Consider the following 23,828-nt stretch of genomic DNA (forward strand, 5'->3'; position numbering starts at 1 on the left):
ATATTTATGCTTTAAATATCATTTCGGCCTAAGACAATGTACATTGTATTTATCCAACTATGTGGATCAAAAGGTGCATTTTATCAGAATAACAAGATTCAGGTCAAATATAGGAACACCATTAACTGAGAAAATCATCTTCATCCTCATTTTCCTATAGTCCTCTGGAAAATCCTGAACTGCCTTTCATTGTGCCAAAAAACTGCTAAAAATCTTGCTAATGCCTTGGTTCATTCCCTTTCTTCCTTATCAGGTCACTTCTGGGCTTATCAAATTCCTTCCGAACAGTCAAAACCATAAATATATGGCGGAGTATAGCATCATGACTATGGAAAGCATTTTAAACCATGTCTGTAAAATAATGACTATCAGGTGCATTTTAAGCCATAAAACAAGTGGGAGGTAACCATCATCTTATCTTGCAAGCGCTTATCCCGCAAGCTTCCCTTATACTTCCTTTTTAGATTTTCGGGATTTGGTGAAAAGGGGGCCAATTCTTTGGAATATTATTACAAATGGTCCCCATGTGTAACACATGGGACCATGACATATGTGTGCTCAAGCCCTTTTGAATATTGGAACTTGACGATTGACGGTTTCATAACATGGCATTTAGTTGCACCCCCAAGACTTGCGATCTTCGATGTGTGATGTGGCCCGATCCACATGGGGAGGGAATGAGGGAGGGTCCATGCCAAGGTTTTAACATATAAAAACCCTTTGTTCAATATTTCCAACCAATTTTATAAAAACCCTTTCCGCCCAACTTTATGATTTTAACACATAAAACATATATTTATGTTGTCGCATGCCTTTGCAATCACTGATAGCCCTCGGTCCTTTGAGCCCTTTGTAATCGTGGTCTAGCGCCCTCATAAGAGCTCCCTTATCAAAGAATTTTGATTGGTGGTTTTAACTTTATGCAGCGATGTGCCTCAACCTGTGATTGTCGATGTGCGACCTGACATCATCCTTTGCCACGTGCCACCTTGTGATTGGTGACATGTGTAATGTTGAATTTCCCCCTTAGGACCCCTGAAAATGCCAAATCTTCTTGCTACGTGTCCACTGTACCACCACACCATTGCTAACATAATATGCAACTTAGCATATCGAAACTAATCATACATTTCCACGCATCTCTCTGGAGGAGAGAAAAAAGGCCCAAAATTGCTCTATTTTTTCAATAAAATCCTTTGTAAAATGTTTTGGCCATCCCCGACGCTTTAACACAAAGGACATATATATCTCAAAATTTGCATATCGCAATTTTTAAGGGTTTTCACCCCTGCGACCCATGAACGTTGATTTCCGATTGTGATGTGCTTTCGACCCCGCCGACTGTTGATTCTCGATTGCGATGTGCTTTGGACCTCACTGACTGCCGATTGTCGATATGTCTCACATCCGATGTGCCTGATCGGTGATCGAAGATCGCCGATATGATTCACTGTGCTATGTATTGGAACTTTGGTCACTGATATGTGATATTGGTGATCACTATTTCGCTCTAACCTTCACGACTTTCCTCTCCAGATCTGCGATATGCTGGATCCAGGACTCATACTTAATCATTTTCCCTTTACTTTTTGGTTTTGAAGAGGAATCTTCATTCATTCATAATTTTAAATGTTGGGATCTAGTTGAAGAGATCTTTAGCTCGTTGAAAGGCCAATTTATAACTATTCATGTTGATTTCACCTACAAAGACATTTTACAAATACTTGACAAGAAAAATGCCTTCCCAACCTTTAGGCTATGACACCTAGTGATTCATAAGCTAAACTAACCAAAATGAATAGTAAGATGCCAACACTATTGATTCGTATTATGGAACCCTAACATTGGCTCCAATGGGGATGGCATCCTCCTCATGAGGTGCCAAGAACAAAAAACAGACTAGTATTCTAACAATTGGGAAATGGAGTCAAACATGAAAAATTAAGAATTAACTGACTAACTGCAAACTGACTAATTGACTTACATAATTGAAAAATTTAAAGGAAATAAGAAACTTTGATAGCACATAACCAAAGTCTTAGCGCCTTCTCCTCAAGCTTCAAACTTGAATGATAGCTGTCCACACCTGCTGAAAGTATATACACTAGGTGATCTCTTCTCTCTAATATAGCCAATAAAGAAAATGGCTACTTGACTGAGTTCTCCTCATACTTTCCTTGAGAAGGAAGAAGAGGAAAAAGAAAGGCAACCCAAAATTTAACTGATCTTGGAAACCAACATTGATAAAGAGTGCAAGCTTCCATAAATCCGACAACAAATTGGCCATAGGATGACAAACCTCTTCTTTCAATGGTTCCAAGAGGCCAGCAAAAGAAACTTCAATAACATAATTGGTTACCTCCACCTTATCATAAATAATAGGGCTCTTTTCTAGAGAAAAGGGAGCACTCAATTCATCAATATTACCGTCTTCAATTGAGGTAACCACCTTATCGACTGCAATAATGTGCAAATCTATAGGATCTAGGAAAACGTGCTTTTCTTCAACAAACTCTTCATTTTTTGAACTTGGAGGGAGATATTCATATGCATGAGGCTCTAAAAAAACCCCTTATTTTTCACTGATCTCCTCTTCTTAATCATTAACATTCTACTGAATACATTCATCAGGCTCAAGAAGACAAACTTGTTGCATTTCTTCATCATTCTCTATCTAATTAGTTTCATCTACAACAACAAAAATCGTTATCCACTAGGAATCTTCATAAATATGTAGGCAAATGACCTCTTCTATTTTCTGCTTTTGACATTGGGATGAAAATTCACAAAGTGCTTCTTTAATTTCATCATTCATACATTTGTCATCACCATTAAAATTTTCCATATATTGAAAGAACTCTTCAAAACATTCACAACAATTTTTAGTGACAGGCAAGGGAGGACAAAATTCCTTAAAATTTTCATAAAAGACTGAGTGACAATCTATAAGAGAACACAAATTGGCAGGTGGCAAACCTTCATCCCAGGATGTAGCTTTGTCTTCTAAGATTTCCATGAAAATTCTCATCAAACGGTCTTGAGGAAACTTAATCCCAAGCTTATATACATGCAAATGAAACTTGAATTGATGTAAAGCAACATCGTCTCCTTTTTTATCTTTAAGAGTATGGAAATGTGATAGGTTTGTTGAGTTGTCGTTTATGTGAATTACGAGGTATTGTTATAGAATTAATTGTTTTCCAATGTGACTGAGTTGTAACTGAATCATAGTGTGTATCTTCCATGTTGTTATATCCATCGAGTCTAGTTATCCCATAGTTATATAATGGGACACATTGTGACGTATTTGGAGTGAGCCAGTGTGAGCAGGCTTTGGCCTGTATTAATAAAATATTTTGTTGTGTTAAACTCTGCGTTTACTAACATGGTATCAAAGCCAAAGAGGAAGATCTAGTGAGGTTTCAGATCTGAGAGCAAGAGGGCCCAAATCAGTGAGGGTCGTGAATAGAGGTCTTGAGATTATGTTGTTACATTGTTGCTCCCAGATTCTTTATGTTATTTGGCTGAGGAATTTTGATGAACAATGTTGTATGCAGTTGTTGTGTCTCTATGTAACTATAGTCTCCATAATTGAGAATCCTGTGGAAGTACTTAGCCTTCGCAACCATCATAACTGTGGGGATTCTATTGGCTAGAGTCAGAGTGTGTAATTCATCTTGCTAGAGGGTGTGGATTACAATTAATTGGAAAGTGAATATTTTTCACCATCATTCGTGCCACAGTGATGCCTAAGTTGAAAGGTATGATTTGATTTTTTTAAATCAAGTCAAGCCACAAGTTTGAGGTTAATTTCTCATGGAGGAGTAAATTGGAGTAATAAGGAGCCCTATCAAAGACGTGAATTCTTATCAAGTATTCACTTATTTCAATTTGTTTTATTTTTTGTTTTGAGAGAAAATTGCAGATGAGGTATGGAGGCATAAGAAGTTTAAAATTTGGTGAAAATATTGTTTTTATCTATTGGTGAGAACTATTTTTATAGTTGTTTTTGGTGAAGAGAGTTAAAAAAGTGTTGGGTGTTTATTTTGTTTGGGTGAAAAGATTTATTTGAAAGTTCTTTTGGGAGCATAAATTGTGTTGGGTGAAAAGGAGAAATAAGGAGTATTTTTTGGCTTTGTCTTTTATTTGAAGCAACAAAGAGTCTTGTTGTTTTTAGATCCTGTGCATTTGGTTTTGGATTTGGTGAATTTGGATGTAGATCTGGTGGATTTGGGTGCATTTAGTTGATTGTGATCATTGCAGCAAAGAAATTGTAAAAGAAAAAAAGGAGCATGCATATCAGTTATGGGTCGACATGGCAGAATTAAATAGTTATAGAGAGAACTAAAGCAATTGATGCAAAAGAATCAAAAGGAAAAATTTGCAGAAGAATATGGAATGTTTCTAGCTATGGAACCAATGACTAATGAAGACATGAATCAGCCTAAAGAATATCAAGAAACCAATGTAATATTAAAGTGATTAATGCCAGTTTTGCCATCTTTCTTAGGTAAAAATTTTAAACTTTGGGAAATAAAAATGGAGGGACTACTTGGTTCAGCAGATTTATGGGAATTTTTTCAAGAAACTTCTATAAATTCTCAAGATATAATGAGAGGTGCAGTAGCATTGTTTCTTATTATATCAACACTGGATGATAACATATTGTCTAGTATTTTGCATGAATATGGTGAAGTAAACAATGAAAAAATACTTTGGGACATTCTTGAAACAAAGTATAGTGAGAAAACTAATGAAGATGAAGGTGAAAATTTAGTACCAAATCTACAGCTAGGTGCAAAGATTGCAGATGTAAAATTTATGGATGACTCAACAGCAACTGATGAATTGAAGAAAAGAGGAATTTGCAACAAAAGTTGATCATGGATATTTGTGTTATGAAAATGAATATCAGGTCGTCTCTGAAAAGATATTAGTTGATAAATTGTTTTTTCTTTTGATGATCAAGTGGAAGAACATGAACAGGAAATTTTAGTTGCAATTTCAGGAACAAATAAGTTTGAAGATGTCAAGCTTGATTATGATGCAGATATAAATCTTATTGAAGAATGGATTCAAAATTCCTTTGAACATATTGATGAAGGTCTAATAGATGTAGCTGGCATTACATGCTTGAAAGTGAAGGCTCTTGAAAATGAGGAAAATGGTAGATCAATGAATGATTCAGATGATATGGAAATGAAAAAAGTGGTGGATACATCTGAAGATGTCAGTGAAATTTTGATACATTGGAGCCCATAGGAAATAAGATATTATTATGAACTGATGATGAAACACTCAAGTAAACAAGAAACTATTGATGATGAAAATGAACATGTTAAAAAAAAAGCTGGAATGGATTGGCATCATCCTAGTTGCAATAAGAAGCCATATCCAAAGTTCATGATCTGGAGTATGAAGAATACTCAACAGGTTGAAAGTGTCAGAGTTTGGAGCAGGAAGTCCAAGAAGAAATTTCATCAACATGTTGAAGCAAAGAAAGTCAAGATGAAATATTTGAGTTATCTTTGTAAGCCTAGCTGAGACTTAGACTAGCAAGCATTATTATTCATTGTTGAAAATCCATTTCTCCATTAAGGGGGGATGTTAGAATAATGTAGAAATGGAAGAGTCTGGAAATGACATAGGTTTGTTGAGTTGTCTTTTATGTGAATTATGAGGTGTTGTTCTAGAAGTAACCTTTTTCCAATGTGACTGAGTTGTAACTGAGCCAGAGCGTGTATGTTCCCTGTTGTTATGTCCATCGAGTCTAGTGATCCCATAGTTATATAAAGGGACACATTGTGACGTATTTGGAGTGAGCCAGTGTGAGTAGGATTTGGCCTGAATTAATAGAATATTTCGTTGTGTTAAACTCTGTGTTTTCTAACATAAATGATGGAAGATAGGTTAACTAATCAACATGAGGCATATGATTTGGAAAAACAGGAATACCATATTTGTTAATAGGTGCATACCTGGCATTTGTTCTTGAACCCATATTGAAAACAATCAACCAAAATTAATGACCTTTCACGAGTGGAATTACTGTGAACGTTTGATCTTTTGTATCCTTTGAAATTGGAGTCACCAGGTGAATGATTCAACCTTTAGATGTCTGACTGCTATCCACCATTAACAACCAGATCTATTTCGTTGTCATTCTTTCTCGGGGAAGATAGATCTTTCAGTCCCCAAAAACGATGCCACTATGTTAGCACTTTGTAAATCCCTTAAGGCTAAAGAAAGGGATCCTAGAGGTAACTACAAACCACTTGTATTTTAAGGTACAAACCCCTTAAGCTTGGAGAGGGCTCTCTCGTTGGATTAAATATGAATCAGTGACTAATAAGATATGGATTTTAGACTTGTTATTAAGTTCAGAGAGTAGATGATATAAATTTGAATGAAAATTGTTGGGAGAGAGGGACACCGAAATATAAGATCATAGAACATCATGGCATACATGTGCCATCTAGATAATTGAGGCAAGGTAGGTGCACATATTTCAAGTCAATTGTCAGTTGTAGTATAGTGAAGAATGAAGGAAACACAAAAATATTCAGTCAAATGTAACATAGCGTATGGTTATGAATTCTATTACATAAGTAATGGATAAATATTTAGAAGAACTATGACAGAGCAATAAATAATTCCATCATGTATAAGACCCATAATTATCTTGAGCATATAAGAATGAATTCAAGATAATAGCTTGAGAAATGAATATTAGATTAACACAAAGTAAACACAAATTTGAAAACACACACCACAGAAATCTCTGAAACTGATAACAAAGTGCTATGATATTTTTTATTAAAAATGTTTACGTACAGGGCCTCTTTCGACTCTCAACAATTTCCCCATATTTCCCATTACATTTTATATTTAGCCTTTAAATACCATTTCGGCCTAATACCAGTACATTGAATTTATCCAAATAAGTGGATCAAAAGGTGTGTTTTATCATAATAGAAAGATTTGGGTCAAATATAGGAACATCATTAACTCATAAAATCATCTTCATCCTCATCTACCCGTAGTCCTATGGAAAATCCCGAATTGTCTGTCATTGTGCCAAAAAACCTTCTAAAAATCTTGCTAATGCCCTCGTTCATTCCCTTTCTGCCTTATCGGGTCACTTTTGGGATCATTGAGTTCTTTCTGAACATTCAAAAACATAAAATTATAGCAAAGTACAAAATCATAACTATGGAAAGGATTTTAAAGCATGACTATAAAATCATGAATTTCGGGTGCATTTTAAGCCATAAAACCAGTGGGCGATAACCATTGGCTTATCTTGCAAGCGCTTATTCCCCAAGCTTCCCTTATAATTCCTTTAAAGATTTATGGGGTTTAGTAAAAAGGGGGCCGATTCTTTGTAATATTTCATTACAAACAGTCCCCATGTGTAACACATGGGACCATGACATATGTGAACTTGAGCCCTTTTGAAATGGAACTTGGAAATCGACGATTTCATATCATGGGATTTAGTTGCAACCCCCAAGACTTGCGATCTCCGATGTGTGACATGGCCAGAGCCATGTGGTGAGGGAATGAGAGAGGGCCCACGCTAACATATAAAAGCATTTTGTTTAATATTTCTGCCCAATTTTATAAAAATCATTTCTGCCCAACTTTATGGTTTTAACACATAAAACTTATATTTATGTTGTTTCCTGCCTTTGCGATCACTGATAGCCCTTAGTATTCTGATCCCTTTGTAACCGTGGGCTAGCCCCCACATCGGAGCTCCTTTATCAGAGAATTTCAATCAACAGCTTTAACTTTATGCAGCAATGTGCCTCAACCCGTGCTTGCTGATATATGACCTGACGGTATCCTATGCCACATGTTACCTTGTGAGTGGTGACACTTGTCACGTTGAATTTCCCCATTAGGACCCTGGAAAATGTCAAATCTGAAAGCCACATGTCCACTATACCTCCACGTCATATGCCACGTAGCATATTAGAACCAATCACGCACTACCACGTGTCTCTCTAGAGGAGAGAAAAAAGGCCTGAAACTGCTCTGGTTTTTCAATAAAATCATTTGTAAAATGTTTCGGTCCTCCCCGATACTTTAACACTGAAGGCATATATATGTCGTAATTCATATATCCCAATTTTTAAATGTTGTCACCCCTATGACTTGCGAATGTTGGTTTCCTATTGCGATGTGCTTTGGACCCCTCCGATTGTCAATTTCTGATTGCGATGTACTTTGGACCCCTCCGATTGTCAATTTCTGATTGCGATGTGCTTTGTAGCCCGCTGACTGCAGATTGTCGATATGTCTCGCTGATGTGCCTGATTGGTGATTAGAGATCGTTGATATGATTCATTGTTGCATTGTGTATTGGACCTCTGATTTCCAATATGCAACATCGGAGATCGTTGATCATTTTTTCACTCCAACCTCCATTGCTTGCCTCTCCAAATCTGCGATATATGAGATCCGAGACTCATACTTAAGGATTTTTGTTTTGTTTTCTGGTTTTGAAGAGGAGTCTTCATTCAGTCATAGTTTTTAATGCTAGGATCTAATTGAAGAGATCTTTAGATCTTTGTGAGAGGTTTATGCAATTTGTAAGCTTTTGATTGCTCACTATAACCTGTAAATATGCAATTTTCACCTTTATAATCCAATTTTCCTCTTCACTCTTTATGCACATGTGCATAAGCTACACATCCAAACACTAAGATGAGATACGTTGTAACACATACTTGACCATGATTTTTCTGGTACTCTATTCATCACAATCTTTATAGGAGATCTATTGATCACATAAATAGCACATGCAACAGCTTCTGCCCAACACTCATTAGACAAGTTTCTTCCTTTCAACATGCTTCTTTTCATATTCATAATGGTTATGTTCTTTCTCTCTTCTACACCATTTTGTTGCAATGTGTCCCTAGTTGTAAATTGTTTTCTGACTCCATGTTGTTTGCAGTAATCATGGAATGCCTTTGAATCATATTCTCCACCACGATCTGACCTCACTACCTTAATATATCGATCACTTTGGTTCTCTGCTAAGGATTTGAATTATTTAAACCTTGCAAAAGTTTTAGACTTCTGCTTCAAGAAGTAAACCCATGTCCTTCTGCTATATTCATCAATGAAAGTAAGGAAGTAACTACTTCAACCAATCCACTGTGTTCTTAAAGGTCCACAAAAGTTTGTATGCACTAGCTCAAGAGGTTGCTTTGCTCTATATGCAACTCCCTTTGGAAAAATTTCATGGTGTTTATTTCCCAAGGTGCAACACTCACAAGTACTAGCAGATTCTTTGATTGGAGGTAATCCTCTAACCATCTGCTTCTACTGCAACAATCTTAAACTAGAAAAGTGCAAGTGTCCAAATTGAAAATGCCATAACCAATAATCATCAGAACATGCAATTGTAAAAGAACTGACCTAGTCACTGTAATTCATAATTAGAGGAAAGAGTTTGTTCCTCATCATCTGCACCTTTCCTATCAGCTGCTTTCTTGGGGACTTTTCATATACAACACATTCTTGACCTTGAAAGATAACTCTGTATCCTTTATGTGTCAATTGACCAACACATATCAAATTACGTTTGAGACTAAGGACATAATATACCTCTGAGATTGTCTTTGGCTCCCCTTGCTTGGTCAGAATGTTAACCACTCATTTGCCATCTACACCCATAGTCTTGTTAGTCCCCAACTTTACCTCTGTTTTCACAGATTGATCCAAATTTGCAACCAAATTCTTGTTGCCTATCATGTGGTTACTACAACCACTATCTAATAGCCACACACTATGAGAAGGTTCATGCATGATATGGCAAGTTAGGAACATGAAGTTAGTACTCTCTATAGTGACATTAACTCTTTGGTTCCCTTGATCAGCGATCTTCTTCTTGCAATCACGAGCATAGTGACCAAATTTATTGCAATAATAACATCTCACCTTTGATTTGTCAACTCTTTGATTATTTTTTAAGATTTTGTAGTTTCTTCCACTTTCATGTTCATTCTCTTCTCACCCATCTCTCTGACCACCATATCTTCTGCCTCATCCTCTGCCTCTCAATCTATTTATTCCTCGACCTCTATCTCTTGCAATAGAAACCTGGTTTTGGAAAGTGGTTTCTAAAGTGGAATCGTTATTTATTTCTATCCTTTCTTCATGTGATAGAAGTGATCCCATCAACTAATCAACTGTCAATGATTCCAAATCCTTGGCTTCTTCTATGGTTGCTACCACAACATCAAATTTGGTAGACAAAGATTTGAGGACCTTCTCAACCACTATTTGATCTTTAATTTCCTCACCATAAATTTTTAACTAATTTACAACAGTCATGACCCAATTCATGAAAGAATCGATGTCCTCTATCTCCTTCCTCTGTAGACTTTCAAAATCTCTCCCAGTATTCTGCAACTTAACAATACTGACTTTCGTCATACCTTTATAGCTTATCAAACAAATTATCCCATGCTTGTTTTGTTAAAGACGTGATCATAATCTTCTGGAACACTACTCAGTCCACTCTCTACTAGATAAGATACAACGCTTGTGCATTCTTTTTTTGTCCTTTTTCCATTGTTCCCTCTCTACATTAGTGAGAACTCATGTCTCTGCTTTAGTTTAGGTTTTGAAAACTTCTATCTTTCCATCAAATTGGTATTAGTGCAAGGTCACAAGAGTCATAGAGAACAAATTAGCAGTCGTAGTCGTATGTGAGAAAGAAGAGAAAAATATTTTTTCTCTCTTTTTTGAGCTATAACACACCTTGTAGTGGTATTCACGGCACTATAACACTTGTGGTCTTAGCATAGAGCCGCGTTAGAGGTGAAAAACTTACCACGTTTTGCAAGCACATTGATTTCCTTCCAATTTGGTAGCGTTTGAGGACTAACGCGGGACTTCTATTTTGTGGATAGCATTAGCACGTAGCTCATCATACGAAGAGGCGTGTTAATAGAGAAAAGAACATATATTTTTTTAAAAGATCGAAAGTGTTTCTGCAGCTGCCAAGCAATAAGTCAATAACAATCTGCACGCCAGTTTGCAGCGCTGCTTGGAGCCATGGAATCACTGGCCTAAGGTTTCAAGTTTGACGGGCTTGAAAAAAATTATTCCAAAGTATTTTAAAAAGGGATTTTAAAAAGGTTAGCGAAAAGAAAAAACAGTCATGGTTTGCGGTAGGTTTAAAGTTCAAGCTTCTTTGGTTTTTTTCACGCATTAAAGGCAAGTCAAAGTCACACGGATATTTTTTGCTCCATATTAAAATACCTTTCTCAATATATAAGTGAAATATTTGTTATATGGTATAGTATTAATGTGCTTGAAAAGGTTTTGTTAAAAGAGCTTTACAAAGTGGTTAATAAAGTTTAAAAAAATAACAAAAAATTAAAGGTTTTTTGAAAGCTTTACGAAGGAATATTATAAGGAGTTTTAAAGGGTTTTGAAGCAAAAAAGAATTGAAAAGGTGTTTTATCAAATATTATAAAAATAGGTTTTATTGGTAAGAGAATTTAGGGCGTTGTAAAGTCTGTTAGTCTACAAAATTATTTGGTTTTTTGTCAAGCATGACATTGTTTTGGGTGAAGATTTTTCCTTACGGGGCGCATATTGAAAATCATATTTTTTTCTGGGGCGATAAGGAAGTCAAACTTATGCAATCAGCAAAGCAGCTATAAGAAAATGAATGACAACCGTCATAGGTCGCAAAGCGTGACTAAAAAAGATTAAGAAAAGGAATCGAAGTGAAGAGGCAAAGATCATTGCCATGGTTAGAGAGGTTCAGGCCATAGCCGAGGAACTAAGAAGTCTAGCAGAAGACAAAGAAGAAATCAAGGTTGATTGGTGTAGCTTTAATCTTCTACCACCTCCTATGTTTATAGGTGAATATTTTGATCATTGGATTATCAAAACGCTGAATTTTCTTAGAGCTAAAGAGTTAATTGAGTACGGGTCTAATAACCCATATGATGAAGTATGTGATGCTTTAGCATTGACTTTTATAAGACAAGCATTGGATGAGAAGTGTTTGTGTAAGGTAGCAAAAGCTACAACTTCCAAAGGAGCATGGAAGTTCTTAGAAGTAGAGTTTGGTGCAAGGGGGAGTGACATGCAACGTTAGGTTATGTCACAAGCAAAGAAGTCAGTCGCAGATCTGAGAGTATATGAGCAAGACGTTGAGAGGAAAACAGAGCTTGGAGAACCCCACACGAAAGTGGATGATGGTTGTCAAGACCATAAAATTGAACCCATTTTGCAAGCATGCATATCGATGAAGAGGATGTAACAAAGATTGCAGAGAGAGAAGCAATTGCCTCTGTATGTGAAGCAAAGCAAGAGCATATAAATTCTCAAAGAATCCATTGTAATGTGGATGATGCAGATGATTATGAATCCCACTGTGATGAGACACATGTGGATGATGACTGCAAAGCGAGATGTGAATTGGTGAATCCATATGCAATTGATGGATTTGGTGAAGTTGAAATTGTCAATGAGCATAGGAATGCTCGAATATCCCAATATAGTGTGGATGAACATTATGTTGATAATATGTGAGGTTTACCTTTTTAAACATGGATTGATTGTGGCAATATGGTAAGCGCAATGTTTGATGAAACATTGAAGGTTGAAGCTACCACTGTAGCACCAATACATGAATTAGTTAGAACTGCTCATGAAGCAGTGTGTCATCTAGGAGCAGTTGATGATCAAGAACAAGATAAAGTGATTGAAGAGTTTTTGATGAGAATATCCACTAACAGCATAACAGTGGAAGACAACCTGCATGCAGTTGAAAAGAAGGAAGATATAGAGGAATAATCTGTCACTGAAGAGAACCATATGAAAGATGTTTTTAACATTGTTTTTGAATATGCAGGTGTTCAAAATAGCATGGGCGAAAAAGTTGAAAACAAGGTTGTTAATAAATTTGATGCAAATTTGAAGCTCATTTAAGAATGGATTCAGAAACCAATAAAACAAATTCATGCAAGTCTTAAAGCAGCAACTGGAATAAAAGAATTGAATGAAATGGTGAATAATGATCTTGAGTGCGTAGATTACAAGAAAAAAACAACAATACCTAATGATGAAAGTGAAAAAAATGATATGGATGTTTATGAAGACAAACATGAATGCATTGAAACCATTTTTCAACAATGGAGTCAAGAAGAGATAAGATTTTTCTATCAAGAAATATGGCAGAAAGAAAGTCATGAATATGAAGCGCAAGAAGCAAAGCAAGGAAGACAGTTTGAAGAGGAAATGTTGTGGAAAATGTCCATGTTTGAACGAATATTTGAAGAGGAAGGTGTATTAGACAAGATTGAATTGTGTTTCAGCACAAATTCAAGAAAATTCAAAGAAAAATTACAACAACAACAAGTAAAGAAATATGGAGCCTACAACAAGAGACCACAACAGAGAATGAAGCAATTTCGAGGATTTAAAATTTGGAAGAAGAGAAAAGGAAAATGAAAAATTGTGAAAGTCTTGAGTCATTGTAAGCTTAGTTGAGACATAGACCAATAGACATGTTTGAGTGATAATTGAGTCAATTTCTATTGTAAGCCTAGCAGTCATAGTTGAGTCATGTTGAGTCATACGGTCGTAATTAAGGGGGAGTGTTAGAAATTGTAATTACTCCCACATATGGAGTTAGCTAAAATTAGAGAATCAGTTAACTAAGAGTTGAGCGTTGAGTCAAGTCGAGTGATGGATGAAGAGTTAAGTGTAGCCCATATTTAGAGTGTAAGTTAATTGAATTACGTTTTTTTGCATGTTGAGTTATTTTGGGCGAGTAGTTAGTCCAAAAAGGTTAAATACCCTTCACCAGGTTCATTGTAAGAAACATATTTAGGACAATAGGCCTTTCGTTTGAATCAGTTCACCTCATAATTTTGGCTACCTTTTTCTTCTTCAGGTGACATATCTGCACCATATGACCATACCACATTTGTGCCTGACATTTGTGACAGTTTAGCTACTTGGTATGGATTCATCGACGTGTGGTGACATTTTCTAAATAACTAACCCCTACCGCTGAAATGTTTTCATTTCCATCCATCACCCACTGTGTTTTCCATGAATATGACCTCAAAGATAGGAGTCTGGTGTGATTTGTAGTGGTTAAAGGCGACATGTGGAAGTATGTTTCCTCTTATAACAATCATGCATTTGGTTTCATATTTTATTTTCTTCCTAATCAAACAGGAACAACCATCAAGCATTCTAGGCTGGCTCCAAGCTCTTCTAAGAGATCTAGGTTGTTTACAATGTTCTTTAGAGAGGAGTTGAAGAATGTAAAATCTCTGAATGTGGCTGGAAACTTAGGGCCTCTAGCAAGTATGCATTTAATGGGTCCTTGCTTATCTGTATGTGAGTCTATGATTGAAGGGCCATATGAGCCAACAATACATGTCCTTTACATTTGCTACCCCTGTGTACAAAAGAGATCAAATGCACTCCTTTTCCATACCAGAAAAGCAGTTACGAGACGCATTCAATTATAGAATTCTAGCAACCCATAGGAGGGTTTTCATATATGCACCAATTGGTATTTGGTGTAGTATCTTGAGGAAGCCAGGGAATTTGAATATGGATGGTTTTACCTTAGTCGTATCAGATTATGTGTAAGCTTCTTGAATTCAATTATGGAAGGAAGGAGCTGAAGGATTGCAAGAGCCCATTTGCCTAGGTCAGGATTAATTTATAAAGTGGGGATCAATTTCGAGATTCACACCTTGAATGGCCTGGGCTGCTAGTTGAAGTGGGGATACATTAGCTGGCTTCCTCGAGGAATAAGGAGGATGACCATCGATGCCATGCAGTTCGTCATCAAAAATTTTAAAACGAGCTTGCATGTAATAAAGAAGAAAAATCCAAGGGGCCAACAACGGAATTCAACGCCAGTTAGGTCATAATTAGGCTCCATGCATTGAAATCTGGTTAAGTTTTTTTTTTGGGCCTTGGGGTCTTCACACAACAATATCGATAGATTTGGGTATTGCGGGTTGGTGTGTGCATGCTTCCATTATGATGAAAACTACCATTTAAATGTAGGGTCGAGATGTTTTAGTCGAGATAATTGAAGGGGCGAGATGATTTAATTCAGATCACATAATGGAAGGGTCGGGACTCAAGCTGACTGGGTTTTCCTCGTTTTACAAGCAAGTACATGCATCATTCCATTAGCATGGAAACAATCCAATAATTGAAGGTCACAATAAATTAATTTAGTTTGAAATCTATAATTGGACACTGCCAGTCAACTATAGTCTTTGTAGTTTCACTGGATTGTAATTTTATAATGAAATTAGTCAAACCGTTTACAAATTGAAAAGACAGGAAAAGTTGAGATAAACCAGTCCTGGTTGGGATTAAGTAGTGGTTATTTTCTTGCCAAACTAATTTTTTTGTGTGTGACTACCACATTTGCAGGCTTAGATTTTGATGGTGATTGTGTATTTTTTGTAATATGAAGCAACTCCAACCATATAACCTCTTTGGGTTTTTCATGTGCGTCTGGTTGGACTTTATACAGTGATACACCAGGCAGACCTCAATGTGAAAATTCTAATTAAATGTGCCCCTCTATAGATTTATGGTTGCTTAAAGCTGAAAATAATGCCCATACTATCTCGAAAGTGGGCAAAGTAGACATGAAGTCCGGAATATTTGGGAACTCGCACATATTTTTGGTGTAAAATATAAATGAAGCAGGGAATATATTTTGTTGTTATCTCCTTGGTTGTATTTTGATGAATGCCAAAGCGGTTTTTCTTTCAAATTACAAATGTAAACTGATGGATGGGATGTTGCATAGAAAAGAATGGATAAGTTTATTATGATTTTTAATTTTTAATTGTTGATTGGATGTAATATGGATATTTATGGTGATTATTATTATTTTTAATGGTTATTTGTTGATTATGTGTAATGTTGATATTTATGAATTTTTTTAAATGAAAATATATTTTAATAATGTTTATAATTCAAATCATTTGGTTTAAAATTTATTTATTTTTAAAATTGTTTTACTAAATTTTAATATTATATAATTTTTTTTTTTTTTTTACTATAATGCAAACATAAATTGTTTTTACTGAATTCTAATATCACTTTAATAATATGTGGACAATTTTATGAAGAGACATCTTTTTATATCATAATATATGATGTTTTAATACTACAAAGATTAATAATTTATTTTATAACTAACTTAAATTTAAATTAACTTAAATAATTTAAATTTAAATTGTTTACTAACATGTGGACAATTTATTTTATGAGAATCCATCTTCTATATGATAATTTTTTATACTTCAATTAAAAGCCAATATATAACACAAAATAATAATAATATAATATACCTAATTATTTAAAATGTGTAGAGAACACTTAAAAATAATAATATTATATAATATGTGATTTTATATAAAGTAGTTGAATACTTAACCGGAAGTGGATACCAAATACTTAAAATAACCTGCTTAAATCCATATGCCAACCTTAGATTTATCAAGCACCAAGAGGTATCAAATCTTTTGAAGTACAGACTTTTCTTCAATTTTTGCACTCCTTTATGATATTTGATCTCTCTCGATAGATCCAAGATTAAGATGGATCTAGGTTCTCTCTATCTTCACCATTCTCTCTTTGTGTGTTTTTTTTCCCTCCCTCTTTCTCCCCCTATAATTCCATCTCCCTCTCCCTTCCTCTCTCCTCTCTCTCTTAAGTCCTCTCTCTTTTCCTTCCCCTCCCCCTTTGTATTATTTCTGAGTGACTTCACAAATGCATATGTAGAATGTTATGCACCATGAAAGAATCTATGGCAATTAACTATGGTCCATGAAGCAACGATATTTTTAAGCAAACAATGTCATCCAAAACCTACTATTAAATCAACCAATATACAACAATAGTGGGATTCTTCTAATTTGTCATCCTTTGGGTCCAGTTCAACTTGAATACATTGTCTTGGTTTACAACAATTATAGATAATTTTCTTAAATGAAATAATCATCAATAATAAGGAATACAAATGATAATAAGAATACGACATACATATTGAATGCCACATCTCACATAAAGGCAAAAAAATTATTAAATGCCTTTCATAAAACAACATAGAACACTTATTGTTTTTTCCTCTTAGTAGAAATTACCCAATCTAGAAAATCAACATTTGTTCTCAATAGTTTAAATTTTTCATTGGTAAATTATATCTCAATCAACTTTAATCATCTCAATATTTCAATTATTATTTTAATTATATATTACCAACTTAATACAAACATACTAAACAACCTACATTTAATACAACAATTATTATTCCAAACCAATTTTCCAATTCAACAATTTTATGGGGTCTTTTTACGCCTTTTGAGAGAATTACTAATTTTAACCTGATATCGCAATATCTTATCTTACGAATTTTAACATCATATCCTAATATCTTACCTTACGTTGGATAAAGCCATCCGGTTGAACGGCTTCCACTCGGAAACCGAGGAAGGCTATCCTCTGGATCAGCGACAGCGGCCCACGCATTCACAGCTACACTAAACTGACCCATTGCATTCAGGCTAAACGATTCCAAATAGGTGTCAGGGAGAGGAGCTTCACCTTCCAGTATTTGACACACATTCCGTATCCCCAACCTTCTCTTAGGCTCGGTAATGGAGCACAGTAATCCCAGTTTCAAAACCTTCTCCATCTCGCCTGTGTTGTATTCACTGCCCAACTTTGGATCAGCCGCTTCGAGCAGATTCGCATGGGCGTACAGCTCCCAGACCATGTCGACCAAAAACGGATGTTGAGCGTCTGGGCATAGATCGACGGGCTTCCTCCCGCATGCCACTTCCAACAGCATAACGCCAAAGCTGAACACGTCCGAGCTGGGCGTGGCCTTCCCCATGTGTACGAGCTCCGGCGCTATGTACCCGGGTGTTCCCACGACGAAAGTTGTCTCCGGGTTCGCACTGTGTTCATACAACCGGGCGAGGCCAAAGTCTCCCAGCCGCCCGTTGAGCTCAGAATCTAGTAGCACGTTGCTCGACTTGATGTCTCTGTGGATGACCCTCTTCTCCCATTCCTCGTGCAGATAAAGCAGCCCCGCGGCTACGCCCTTCAGGATCGCGTATCGCCGAGGCCACGGCAAGACGGAAGTAGGGTTTCCGAATATGAGTTGATCAAGGCTGCCGTTGGCCATGTAGTCGTAAACGATGAATAACTGCGTCTGCTTCCTGCACCACCCCCGGAGTGGAACCAGGTTCCTGTGCTGCATCCGCCCCATGGTTGAAATCTCTGCCACGAACCCCTTCATCCCCTCCTTAAACTCCTTCGTGATAGATTTCACCGCGATTTCCTGCCCGCTGCTCGGGAGAACGCCCCTGTAAACTCTGCCGAAACCCCCCTCGCCCAAAACGTTTTCATCCCGGAATCCGTTCGTGGCGGTGTTGAGCTCCCTGTAACTGAATCTATGGGGCCAGAACTCCTGCTCCCATTCTTCTATCTTTTCTCCGTATTTCTTTCTTATAAGAATAACGGCCCTAACTGCCAGGGATAGAAGAACCAGAGAGGAAACTGTAAGACCGACAGTTAATCCCCAGCGTGGAAGGTTGGCAACCGAAGGGAGATGTGAAATATCGAGGGGTGGTGCCGTGCCTTCGGTACTGAAGCTCCACGCGAGAACGTGATGGTCTGCGACGAAAGGCCAGGTAGCTGCAGAAAAGCCAACGAACATTTTCTCTTGCAGAACGTTCTGTATAGAAATTTTCCGAGATATAAGGGGCTTCTGCGGTCTCGGCAAGCCAGCCAACGTTATGGTAACATTGAGCCAGCTTTGAAGATGGTCATAATCTATCCAGGCCTGTATGTTCCGTCCACTGTTCAGGCTGAATCCATGGAACTTCGCCCCTTTCCAATAGCCTGCAGTCTCCGTCTCCACAGAGGTGAGGCTGTTGATGTCCACTCCCACGTGGTTGTTGTCGGGGTCAAGGAATTCCATATTCCTGTTCGTATCAAACTCCACTGCGAACAAGTGATTGTATTCCTGTCCGTTGCTGCTGAGGTTAAGCAAGCCCAGATACTGGGCCGGCACAGCGCCCATGGGAGATGTGTTGGGTGTGAGGAAGAAGGCCATTCCATCCCCGCCCCCATCAGAGTGGGGATGCTCTATGCAAAAAACGAAAGTAGTGCTGAAGGAGGAAAGCGTCTCATTACGTTTCATCTTCACAGGAATCGAATAGAGAGCCCGCCCGAGCTGAAACGTGTCATTTGTGAGGGCAATGACGGATTGGGAGTTGATGAACGAAGCACTACTGTCGAAGATCAAGTTGGTTCCATTGAAGCCGTCGAAGACAAAAGTGATAGGCAGAACTGGCAGGACAAGAGAGTAGAAGGCCATAACAGTGAGGCTGCCGGCCCACGGCGTTAGAAAAGCTGCGGACACGCAGTTGCTTCTCCAGGATTCCATTATTTTTTCCTATGTTCGTAGACATAAGATAAAAGATATATGATGGAAAAACATGAATGCATCAACCAGGGAGCCAGCAAGTCGTCCCCACATATTACCCGAAACCTCACGACACACCTTAAAAAAATATCCAAAACCTAACGGTCAATAGTTGAATAGTCATAAAAACCATTAAAAAGCTCACGACACACCTTAAAAAAATATCCAAAACCTAACGGTCAATAGTTGAATAGTCATAAAAACCATTAAATTTCATCGTTGTATGCAACCATCTAAGAAAAAAATCTATCGACGGTATAGCTTTGTATGTTTGACTTTGGGGTCACTTCATAAATCTTCAAAAGACTTGGTGTCGAAGAATTATGCCTATTGAGATGTGATTAGTAGAATTCTGTCACATATCTTAATTTTTGGAATTTCCAACCTAGAATTTTGTTGGAAAATGGGTTATTTGAATAGCTTTTAATGTAAGTTTATGTTTTTAAGTCAAATTTGTTGGTTGTTTTCACATCAATCTTTATATATATAAATTAATTAATTAATTAATTAATGTACATATATAATTACAATATAAACTAACGGGGTCGTTTAATAAATTTGATTGAGATGTGTTGCATAATAATTATAAGATCGATAGAGTTACCAAAAAGCTATTTGATTTATATTTCATATGGAATTTAGAGGTATGGAATTTGTACAAAGTAATAAAGAGATTCCACTGATCCATTTTGACATTTTGAAATAGTGACAGGTATGAATGAAAAAAAAAATTATGTATTTTTATTATTAGTGATAGATAATGACAAATTTAAGATTAATTTTTAATGGCTAATTAGTGAATAAAGTTTTCACAAAATATTTTAGAATATTTTTAATAGTAGTCACAATTTAAAGATTGAGATTTATCTCAAAGGTTGATATTTATCTTAAAAAGTAAGTATGACTTTTTTTTGTCAAATACCTTGGTTTTCTAGTACCAAATGTCCAAAAAAAACTTGTGTTCATTTAATTAAAAGGGGTAGGAAGAACATAACTACTTATAAGATAAATATCAACTTTCGAGATAAATTTCAACCTTTGATTTGACTATTATTAAGAATATTCTATAATATTCTATGGAGGTAACAGTTCTACTATCCACTTAATTTTTTTGATAATTAAATGAATTCCTCGAGGTTTTTTGCAAAATAGAGACACCTATTAGTATAATTGAAAGAAAAATGTCATATGAACATAAATTATGGTATCTTGGGCATGTGGCATTAATAAGCCATGGTATTGGTCCATGTTTATAGGTTAAAAATATCCATGGTAAAGTATAGATGAATTTATATAGCTACAAATTTGATTATATTTTTTTAATGTGTATATATATTTAATTGATATTATAATTATAATAATAATAATAAGAATAAAGTTATAATCTAGTTAATTTTTATGATTTTTTTAATAAAATAATATGTATTATGAGATTAGTATTTTAATTTTTTTTTAATAGATATTTAATTTATATAATTATATTATAATAAAAAATTTAAAATAAAAAATTAATAAATTTTAAGAAATAAGTTAGTTTCCGTGAAAACTAAACTAATTAAAAAAAATCAAAGAATTAACTAAATCACAATACCATTGTAAATTTGTTGAAATTTAATTAATGAATTAAAAAAAAAAATTAGCTTGGAATGATATAATCGAAGATGAAAATTATAAAAAGCTTGAGCTGATATCGTCGAAAATGAACTAATGTATCATAAAGCCGAGATCACTGCACAAAGAAACACCCATTAAAAGAACATAGATTTCTTGATTAAAAATCGCTCAAATAGTTGATCTCCAAGCCACGTGTTTAGACTTGTCCATGTAAGAAAAATCTATCCCTTTAGACTTGTCCATGTAACAAAAATCTACCCCTTTTAAAAAAGTGATGCATTTGAGAAACTTTCGCAGAACCGAACCAAAAAAAACTATATATGAATGATATATAAGATTTAATGTCATCCTTTATCATGATTTCTAATATCAAAGGAGTTGCCTCTGATTTTCCTTTGGATCCCATAACTATGTTTACCTAACTCATCTTTTTGGTGGTTATTATAAAATTTTGAAATATTTTTTTTAGTAGTTTGATTTCTAAAGTAAATAGAGATATAAATATTTTGGTTTTTTCCGATTTGAATATACAATGTTTTAGAATAAAACAAATGTTCTTAACCATCAATTCCACCTAATTTATATTTGTGGTTGAAAACATTGAATATGAATATGTCTAATATATTGACATTAGATGGGATCTTAGAATTACAGATAATGTAAAGACGCTGTAAACAAAAATGTTGTCTTAAATAGGATATATATAATCGGTAAAAAAACATAATGATTTATACCTATAATGAGAAAAGGGGCTAAAACTCTAAATAAAATTCATTATCATCGAATGCATATCACAACTATGAGTGAAATAAAACATGATGAGAAAACATATGCATAAGAGTATATACACCTACTACAAATAGACTCAACTTGCATGCAAAAGATGAAAATTGAATGTCTATCACACACCTACATGTTGAAATTTCTAAGTCTAACACGTCAGAAATTCTTCCTGCATTATCTGGTTTATTTCAGCTACTTGTTTATTTCTTAACAAGTCATCTAACCATATAAATACTAAAAATAAACACAAATGCAGTCTCAACCATTTGCAGATCATCAACTAAAAATAACACACAAGGGACACCATTATTTTTGGACAATTGTCCCCGGGAAAACCCAACTTGGGAAAACTGGTGCAGGAGCTTTGAGAGTTTTATTATTAAGAAGCTTTCTTGAGTACAACTTGGGTGCCAAACTAACTCACCCAACATAGATATCTATCTGACAGTAATACCTCTCTTCGGAAGAAGATATTCAACAACTCTACTCCACGAAAATCTCTCTAACACTTCTATAATGCTCTATGTCAGCCCTCCTAGCCTCTGCGTCACTCTGAAGCCCCCTGCGTCAGCCTTCTGCTGCTCTACATTGGCTTTGTGGTCTTCTGCGTTACACATGTAAGCCCTCCTAGCCTCTGCACAGTCACTCAGGCCCTTTGCGTGGCTCTTTCTGGCTCTGTGTAGCTTCCTCAACCTTTGTGTTGGTCCTTCGGCACTATCTCTACCTCTATGCTATGCACTCACTGCCCCTTGCTGCAACTCAAATCACTTGTTCGAATTTTCTCAGCAAACCCCACTCCAAAAAATCGAACTAACTAATCAATCTTGGTGTATCTCCAACTGACCCTCAAGCCTCCTACTTTTTCTGTTGAGTCTTCAATGGCCGAGATTAAATCTCTAATCAACAACTAAGATTAGATTTGGCTTGATCCATGTCTTTTAGAACATTCTTACCTAGTTTTATATTAATACCCATTAATATTTTAATTTTCTAAAGTTTAGACTTAGGAATTCCATTAAAAATATTAATTATTTTAATATCTCTCTAACCGGGTCGAATTTCCCCAAACCATTTCTGGGTCTTGGATATCTCATGTGCTTTAACCTCTCCACCAATTTTTATGGCTATAGCACATCCGATGCTACCATAAATCAACACTCCCTCTTAGCGAGGAATGTGCTCTAGTAATGCTCCACTATTGAACATCACCCTAATCATCCGGCACCGATACCTTTGCTGATGCTTGGCCTGCTGCCCAATAGCCTCTGCACTGCTACCTCCTATACTGTTACCCATGGCTCTGCCACTACCACTGCTATATCTGTGTTGCAGCTCCCTCTACATTCGTGCTACTACTGGTCCTTCCTCCAAACACTACATCTATACTACAGCTCTCTCTCATCATGTTGCATCGTGTTTCCCATAGCACTATTGTTATAGAATTCACTATTTTCCAATGTGATTGAGTTGTAACTGAATCATAGTGTGTATCTTCCATGTTGTTATGTCCATCGAGTCTAGTGATCCCATAGTTATATAATGGGACACGTTGTGATGTATTTGGAGTGAGCTAGTGTGAGCAAGATTTGGCCTGAATTAATAAAATATTTCGTTGTGTTAAACTTTGTGTTTTATAACATGGTATCAAAGCCAGAGAGGAAGATCTAGTGACGTTTCAGATCTGAGAGCAAAAGGGCCCAAATCAGTGAGGGTTGTGAATAGAGGTCTTTGAGATTTTGTTGTTATAGTGTTGCTCCCAGATTCTTTATGTTATTTGGTTGAGGAATATTGTTGAACGATGTTGTATGCAGTTGTTGTGTCTCTATGTAACTATAGTCTCCGTAAGTGAGAAGCCTGTGGAAGTATTTAGCCTTCGCAACCATCATAACTCTGGGGAGTC

General features: G+C 36.0%; 1 pseudogene; it reads right to left on the minus strand.

Moving 5' to 3' along the window:
- Positions 1-17,326: 17,326 nt before the first annotated feature.
- Positions 17,327-19,566, minus strand: LOC149161475 (L-type lectin-domain containing receptor kinase IV.4 pseudogene; annotated as a pseudogene).
- Between the last annotated feature and the right edge of the window lie 4,262 nt (positions 19,567-23,828).

Source organism: Pinus tabuliformis, chromosome 5_2 (assembly GCF_031772625.1).
Source record: "Pinus tabuliformis cultivar Carrire ecotype Pingquan chromosome 5_2, CPIR1, whole genome shotgun sequence".
Classification (NCBI taxonomy): domain Eukaryota; kingdom Viridiplantae; phylum Streptophyta; class Pinopsida; order Pinales; family Pinaceae; genus Pinus; species Pinus tabuliformis.